Genomic DNA, 7,803 nt, shown 5'->3' on the forward strand with positions numbered 1-7,803 from the left:
GATAAAAATTATTTATTTTTAAATTCCTGAATCTCTCTCAGCTATGTTCATTGAGAATATTTTTCTCTTCAATCTCCGTGTCTATGCGTGTTAAAATACTTTGCCGCCTTTCAACCCATTACGAGTGAGTACCTGCGAACTCTCCCTACTAACCTCTAATATAAGGGTCGCATATTTTGGGGCGACAAACACTTGTACTGCCAATTTCGGCTCCATAAAATCTTGGACAGATTGCTCGACTCAGCAATGAAGACAAAATACACTTTTGGTTCATTAGAAATGCTGCTTTACACGTTTGGTTCTTTAGAAAAATAACGAAGTTATTACGGAAAACGTGTGGAGCTGTGGCGACTCGCTAGCCAGTTTCCTGCATCTTTTCTATGACGTCACAAGATATTGTTTCGGTGATTGACGGCTCCCGAAATAATCAATCGCCAGGACACATTGCTGTACGATTGTAGAGGGGCTGAAGTTCAATTTGATCCAATCACTTGAATGCTAACGTGCACCTAACCCACTGAAAATTATGTTTTTAGTGCTGGCGCATAAGACGTCACTCGCGCCGATAACACGTCACTGTGGCGCAAAATGTGAAAGTTCTTAAGCATTTCTTGCGTTTTTATCTGTTAAAAAAGGTCTTTCGTGGCCGGAATGGAGCTGAGTGAGGTACTGAAGCCTAACTCTTTAAAGTTAAACACAGTTGTATTTTCTCCTAATGGACCCTTTCAGAAGAGTTCCCGCTACAAGTGGTGCAGATATTTAGCTCGTGATATATAGCAATGGCAAAATTAGGTTCCATATGGGCACAAATTTTTAAGCTATGTTTTTTCAGCGGTTTGAAATTGTCGAGTGATTATCCATTAGCAATCGTACAAAACCTAAGCCGAAAACGTCATTTCATCTTTTTTCGTCGAACGTCGGGGAACATCACGCTGTGCCCACTAGTGTAGTTCACTTTTACGTCACGAGAAGAAGCCCTATAGCTCCTGCCAGTGTGCTGGCCGAAGTGACTTTAAATGACAACTGCGGAAATTCGTACGGTTGCGGGACGGCTGCAAAATGAATTGATTGATTGTAGGATTTAACGTGCCGACGCAACGCAGGCGATGAGGGGTGCCGTAGTGGAGGGCTCCGGATTAATTTTGACCATCTGGGGATCTCTAACGTGCGCCGAAATCTCGTACACACGGGCACTTTTTGTTTTCGCCTCCATCAGGAAAGTGGCCGCCGTGGCCGGGAATAGAACCAGCGTCCTCGTGCTCAGCAGCGCAACGCCATTACAAATTCAGCCACCGCGGTGGGTGGCTCAAGTGGTGGGGAAACAGCCCCCCCGGTAGCATAGTGGAAATCGCCCCAGACCGGTATTCTGGAGGTCGTGGGTTCGGATCCCGCACTGCGGGCATTTTTTCACCACTTTCTTTCTGACTGAAAAAATTCATCTGTTTTTATGATCTACCGCATTCCCCCATTTGGTTTTCGAGGTTTTCTTGACTTCCAACCCTTCATCATCATCATCATCATCAGCAGCAGCAGCAGCAGCAGCAGCAGCCTATCTACGCCCACTGCCTGGCAAAGGCCTCTCCCATTATTCTCCAATTAGCTCGGTCCTGTGCCAACTGTCCCCGCAAACTTCTTAATCTCATCTGCCTATCTAATTTTCTGCCGGCCCCTGCAACGCTTGCCTTCTCTAGGGATCCACTCTGTTGCCCTTAATGACCAGCGGTTATCTTGCCTTCGCATTACATGACCTGCCCACGTCCATTTCTTCTTCTTAATCTCTACTAATATATCCTTAACACGTGTTTGTTCCCTGACCCACTCCGTTCTCTTCTTGTCCCTTAATGTTACACCTATCATTTTACGCTCCATTGCCCGCTGAGTCGTTCTCAATTTAAGTTGAACCCTTTTAGTGAGCCTCCAGGTTTCTGCCCCGTAGGTGAGTACCGGTAAGATGCAGCTGTCATACACTTTCTTCTTCAGCGACAATGGTAGGCTGCTATTCATTATCTCAGGATGCCTGCCATATGCGCCCCACCCCATTCTGATCCTTCTAAATATATCTGCCTCATGGTTGGGATCTGGGGTCACAACTTGGCCTAAGTAGATATATTCGCTTATCACTTCCACTGCCTCGCCCCCCGTCCCAAACTATTGTGCTCTCCCGAGGTTATTGATCATTACTTTAGTTTTCTGCATTATAATTTTCAGGCCCACGGTTCTACTTTGTTCGTCCATTGCGGAAAGCATGCTTTGCAATTCGTCCCCCGAGTTACTTAGCAAGGCAATGTCATCAGCGAATCTCAGGTTACTCAGGTATCCTCCATTAACCCTTACTCCCACCTGTTCCCAATCCAACGTTCTGAATACTTCTTGTAAACATGCTGTGAATAACATTGAAGAGATTGTGTCTCCTTGTCTGACACCCGTCCTTATAGGTATTTTACTGCTCTCCTTATGGAGAGTGTGGTAGCTGTGGACCCATTGTAGATATCCTCTAGTATTCTTACATAATGCTCATCTAACCCCTGGTTCCGTAATGCCTGAATGACTGCTAGGGTTTTGACGGCTATTTATAGGGGTTCAGTATACTCAGGGCACTTCTCTATCACCTGATTGATCATGTGAATATGGTCCATTGTTGAATAACCTTTACGGAACCCTGCTTGTCCTTTAGGTTGACTTAAATCTAAGGTTGCAGAAATTCTGTTAGCGATTACCTTCGTAAGTACCATGTAGACGACCGACAGTAAGCTGATCGGCCTGCAATATTTCAAGTGCTTCATGTCGCCTTTCTTATGGATTAGGATGATGTTGGCGTTCTTCCAAGATTCCGGTACCATTGCGGTCATTAGGCATTGCAAAAAAAGGTTTGCCAGTTTTTCAAGTACAATTTCTCCGCCATCCTTCAAGAGGTCTGCTGTTATCTGATCCTCACCAGGTGCTTTTCCCCCTTTCATTTCTTTCAAAGCCTTCCTTACTTCTTCTGTCGTTACTGGTGGGATGTCTATCTCCTCTGAGCTACTGTCTCGTTCGGCATTATCCTGGATGTCCCGGCTACTGTACAGATCCCTGTAGAGCTCCTCGGCCACTGTGACTAATTTATCCCTATTTGTGATGACATTGCCTTGCTTATCTTTAAGTGCATACATCTGATTTTTCCCCACTCCCAGACGCCTCTTCACAGCTTTCAGGCTGCCTCCGTTCTTTACAGCGTATTTGATCCTCTCCATATTATACTTCCGTATGGCAGCTGTCTTACGCTTATTGCTTAACTTGAAAAGCTCCACTAGTTCTATTCTGTCAGCTGCGGTAGAGATTGTCATGGTTTGCCGTTTCCTAATTAGATCTTTCGTCTCCTGTGAACGTTTGCAGTATCCTGTCCAGACATAGTGCCCCCGACTTCTATTGCGCACTCCGTGATAATACGTGTAAGGTTGTCGCTGGCTTCCTGTGTCGTAAGCTCGGCTTCCTCGTTAAGAGCTGAATATCGGTTCTTCAGCGCTATCCTGAATTCTTCTACTTTACGTCTTACTGTTACTTCATTTATCGGCTTCTTTCGTACTAGCTTGTTGCGGTCCCTCCTCAAGTCTAGCCTAATTTGAGATCTTACCATACGGTGGTCACTGCACCTTACCCTTCCGAGTACTTCCACATCCTGCACGACGCCAGGGTTATCGCATAATATGAAGTCTATTTCATTTTTATGCTCCCCATTCGGGCTCCTCCGGGTCCACTTCCGACTCTCTTGTTTATAGAAGAAGGTATCCATTATGCGTAGGGTATTCCGTTCTGCAAGCTCAACTAGTAGGTCCCCCCTGCTATTCCTACAGCCCAGACCATAGTTCCCAACTGCCTTGTCTCCAGCCTGATTCTTGCCTACTTTAGCATTCAAGTCCCCCATAACTACGGTATGCTGTGTTGTTACTTTAGCCATTGCCAATTCCACATCTTCATAGAGGCGTACCACTACTTGGTCATCGTGGCTGGATGTGGGCGCGTAGCCCTGCACCACCTTGAGCTTGTACCTCTTATTGAGCCTAATTACAAGACCTGCTGCCCTTTCGTTAATGCTATAGTGTTTTTCTATGTTGCCAGCTGTGGTTTTATTGACTGGAGATCCCACTCCCAGTTCTCTTCTGTCCTCTGGGCCCCGGTGACATAAGACGTCTCCATTTTTCAGCACCGTGAAGGCTTCGCCTGCTCTCCTAACCTCGCTAAGCCCTATTGCATCCCATTTATTGCCCTCTAATTCCTCGAATAACACCTCCAGACTCGCTTCGCTAGATAAGGTTCGCGCGTTAAACCTTACCACGTTCAGATTCCATTGGCGGCCTGTCCGGATCCAGGGATTCTTAGCACCCTCTGCTGCGTCACAGGTCTCACCGCCGCCGTGGTCAGTTGCTTCGCAGCCGCTGGGGACTGAGGGCCGTGGGTTAATTGGCGTATTCATGGGAGGTTGTGGCCGTTACTACACCAGGGCGGCCAATCCTGCTCTGGTGAGGGAGTGCATTATCGGCAATGGTCGCCGGGGTCAGGCCGCACCCCAAGCCCCTTTGTGCAATTCCCTCAATACGCGGATTTTTTTTAATCCGGTGAGAATTGTCCGTCACCGGGATTCGAACCACGGTCCTTCTGCATGCGAGGCGGATGTTCTACCTCTACGCCATCACTGCATCTGAAATGCTCTTCACCAGGCCTTTAAGGCATTTTCGTAAGGACGTCCCAGTCCCGTTATCGTAGTATTTGTCTGTATAGATAGCGCAATTCAATATGAAGCATTTTAATAGTTACAAAACATACACGGGGCTAATGTGCTCCGACCACCATCACAAGATAGATTTCCCCCAAGGTTTTCCTCCCTGTTTGGGCCGTTACTCATGGATTGCACATCCCCACCTAAGGTGACGAGGTGTGGATGATGATGTTGGTGAGGAATCTTCGCTTCATTGTTCTACGAAGGTAACCCTAGGCTACGTCCTCTTCCTCTGGCTCCTGTACATCATGCTTCAGGCTCCCTTCAGGAGAAGCCCTCAACACTCGAACTCTGACACAAAACAAAAGAAAACAATAACAAAAAGCTCCATAGGCAAATTTCGCTGTGAATATACTCAGCTCCAAAGCTGCTAGCTTTGGAGCTCTAGCCATTATCTGCAAGTGCTGTTATAATTTTTGTGAGATGCAAACGTCACTTTTTGACTAATGTGTGCACGATATTTCTGAAAAGCCGATAAGTGTCCTGTAAATTGCAGGAAGGCCCTGTTTCTCTATTACTCTGCACCTGCTTTCTTCCTGCGTGGCAAAACTTATGCCTGCAGGTAAACTTTTATTGTGGCATTGAGTAACTTCACGTAAAGCTGCCGAAGTATTCTGTTTACCCGCTAACATTTCCAAAAATGCTTTGACACAAGAGTTTTTTATAAAATCTAACATAACTGCACGATTCTAGCAGGCCCTAGACTGTTATAGCAGGTAAGTTTGGCAGCAAAATATTAAAAAATATTCAAAAACCGGTTTCACCACACAGACGTGAAAGACATGACACCACGTTCGTTAAATTGGAAAACTTATTTACTACTGCCACTGTGGCAATGCAAGTACCGAATGCTTCCTAAATTTGATTACCCAGCTCTTGTTAGCATTAAAACAGAAGCAAGTAACACTGAAAGTCTGCCATTTCTAGTGCGTTGACCTTCAAAATTTTACGTGCGATGGGGCGTTGGTTTATTCACTGCTAATTTAAAAGTTAAATGTCGTGCTCTTCATGTTCTTCACAATTTCTGTGCTACAAGCTGGTGAACCCTTGCATGAAAATAGGCCTCTGCTTAGTTTATGTCAATGCATATTCCACCCTCACTTCTCGACGCCCAGTGTGAATGATGCTCATCAGTTCCCTTCGCTGTTGGCAAGTAAAATTACCTTGAGCTTCATGAATATTCCATAGTAGTACACCTCTCCCGAGCCATAATGCCTGAAATGGGGTTCTAAGGGTAGCTGCATAAATATGTGAGACAGATGGCTTATGTATGCCCATTGAGGAATGGGTGCACTGAAATTTACTCACGTTATACTGACGGGACGTTTTGAATTAAATTTGGTAGAATTTCGGGAGGCATTTACGTCCATGGCAATGCTTCCGGCTGCTTTAGGGGCGAGTTTAGTTTTGAGTCCGATTGTAATGGGCACACAAATTTGAAGGCCATTGTTTGCAAAAGAACACTGTGCGTTAAGAATCGGTATTCACACTGACCAATACCAATACGGTATTCACACTGACAGGAAGAGTGCCATGCGTGTGCTGCCCTGGCGTGAGCAGATGCACCTGCCTCTCGCGTGGTCATTTGAACACCCCCGCAGGTGGCTGCGAAGCCCAAACTGGCCCCTGTCGCATCCACATCAATACAGCAGCACACAGCCAGCAGCAGTTCACAGTGGCCGCACAGCAGCCAGGCAGCCCCAGGATGGCCGAAACAAGGGCAGTGGAGTTTGCGACACCAGCAGAAGTATCAAGCCCTCGTCCGTTGCAGTGTTAAAGCCCCTTCATTGGCTTAGCCAAGTAGCGACAACGATTGATGTACAAACGTGTGCTGCTATTGGCTCCGCCACAGGGGTTCCGGTTCCGCCCGGCGCTTCCTGTTCCGGTTTGCCATGAACGATCAAGCTGGGCTCCGAAGGGGAGCGGATCTCATTGTTTGTGAGCGCCAGTCGTAGTCGCCGTTGGTTCTGTGGCACTTCTCCGGTGGATATTTCATTTTCCTTACTGTCTGTTTTCACTACAGTGGATGAAACTTCATGACATGACGGGCCGTTCTATATTTGAGTGTGTGTCACAGTCGGGTGAAGGAAAGGCTTTGTTTGCTGAGGCGCTCGGCAAGCTACGTGCCGAAAACAGGAAAGATTGAATGCGTAAGATAGGATCGAAAGACTTGAATCTTACGAAATGGAGCAAACTATGCCAATTAAATTCGCAACTTACTGCAACAGCCAAGTGCTGCTGCACGACCGCAGCGCAGCTCTTTCGAGCGTGCATGCGATAGCCTTGTTGACGACCACGACCACCTTGTTATTGTGCGCAAAACTTGGCATTGTAAGTGTCAGGCACGCTTGCGTCAGTACGAATGATCCTTTGCACCAAGTTTTTACAGATGAACTTTCCCAACTTTCCTGCTAAGGAAGGTTCAACTAGCAACAGCAAAAAGTAAGTTCAATGCAATGATTGCAGAATAACTTTTCCTTGATTAAATTGTTGCGGTATAACATGGAATGAAGGCGGGCCTGTTCATACATATCTGAGCGATTTGTCTATGTGCTGCTGTGTTTTCTTGTGTTTTCTTTTTTCGCTCTGTTAGTCAATCAGCAATGTTAAGTGGAAGGCAATAACAACATTATGCCTAGGACTCTCTACAGTTGGTTCAAATGCTGCGTCACTGTATGCTCATAAAAATTTCGAAATCAACCCGGGATGTCCTTCCATATTTCCTAAATTTTACAGGCAACATTTGTGATTTGTTAAACAAAGTATTTGAATGAATCTTTGTGCTCACAGCGATTGACAGCAACAGTACCATCCCTGGCCTTTCATGCCCCACATTCGCTTCTCAAACTCTGTAGTGTTATTCAATTTTAGCTCATAATTTCTGTTGACGATAGAACCTGTTGGTTGTGTTAGGCTCCATTCATTGCACATTACTCAATAATTAGCTAAATAGGCCACTTTGAAAAAGCTTACTCGCTAACTGAGAAGGTAAATTCAAAACTCTCTGCATAAAATATATTTTTCATGTAAAACAGTTTCACTAGCTCTCT

Source organism: Haemaphysalis longicornis, unplaced genomic scaffold (genome assembly GCF_048455015.1).
Source record: "Haemaphysalis longicornis isolate Haplotype H1 unplaced genomic scaffold, Haemaphysalis longicornis Haplotype H1 scaffold_39, whole genome shotgun sequence".
Classification (NCBI taxonomy): domain Eukaryota; kingdom Metazoa; phylum Arthropoda; class Arachnida; order Ixodida; family Ixodidae; genus Haemaphysalis; species Haemaphysalis longicornis.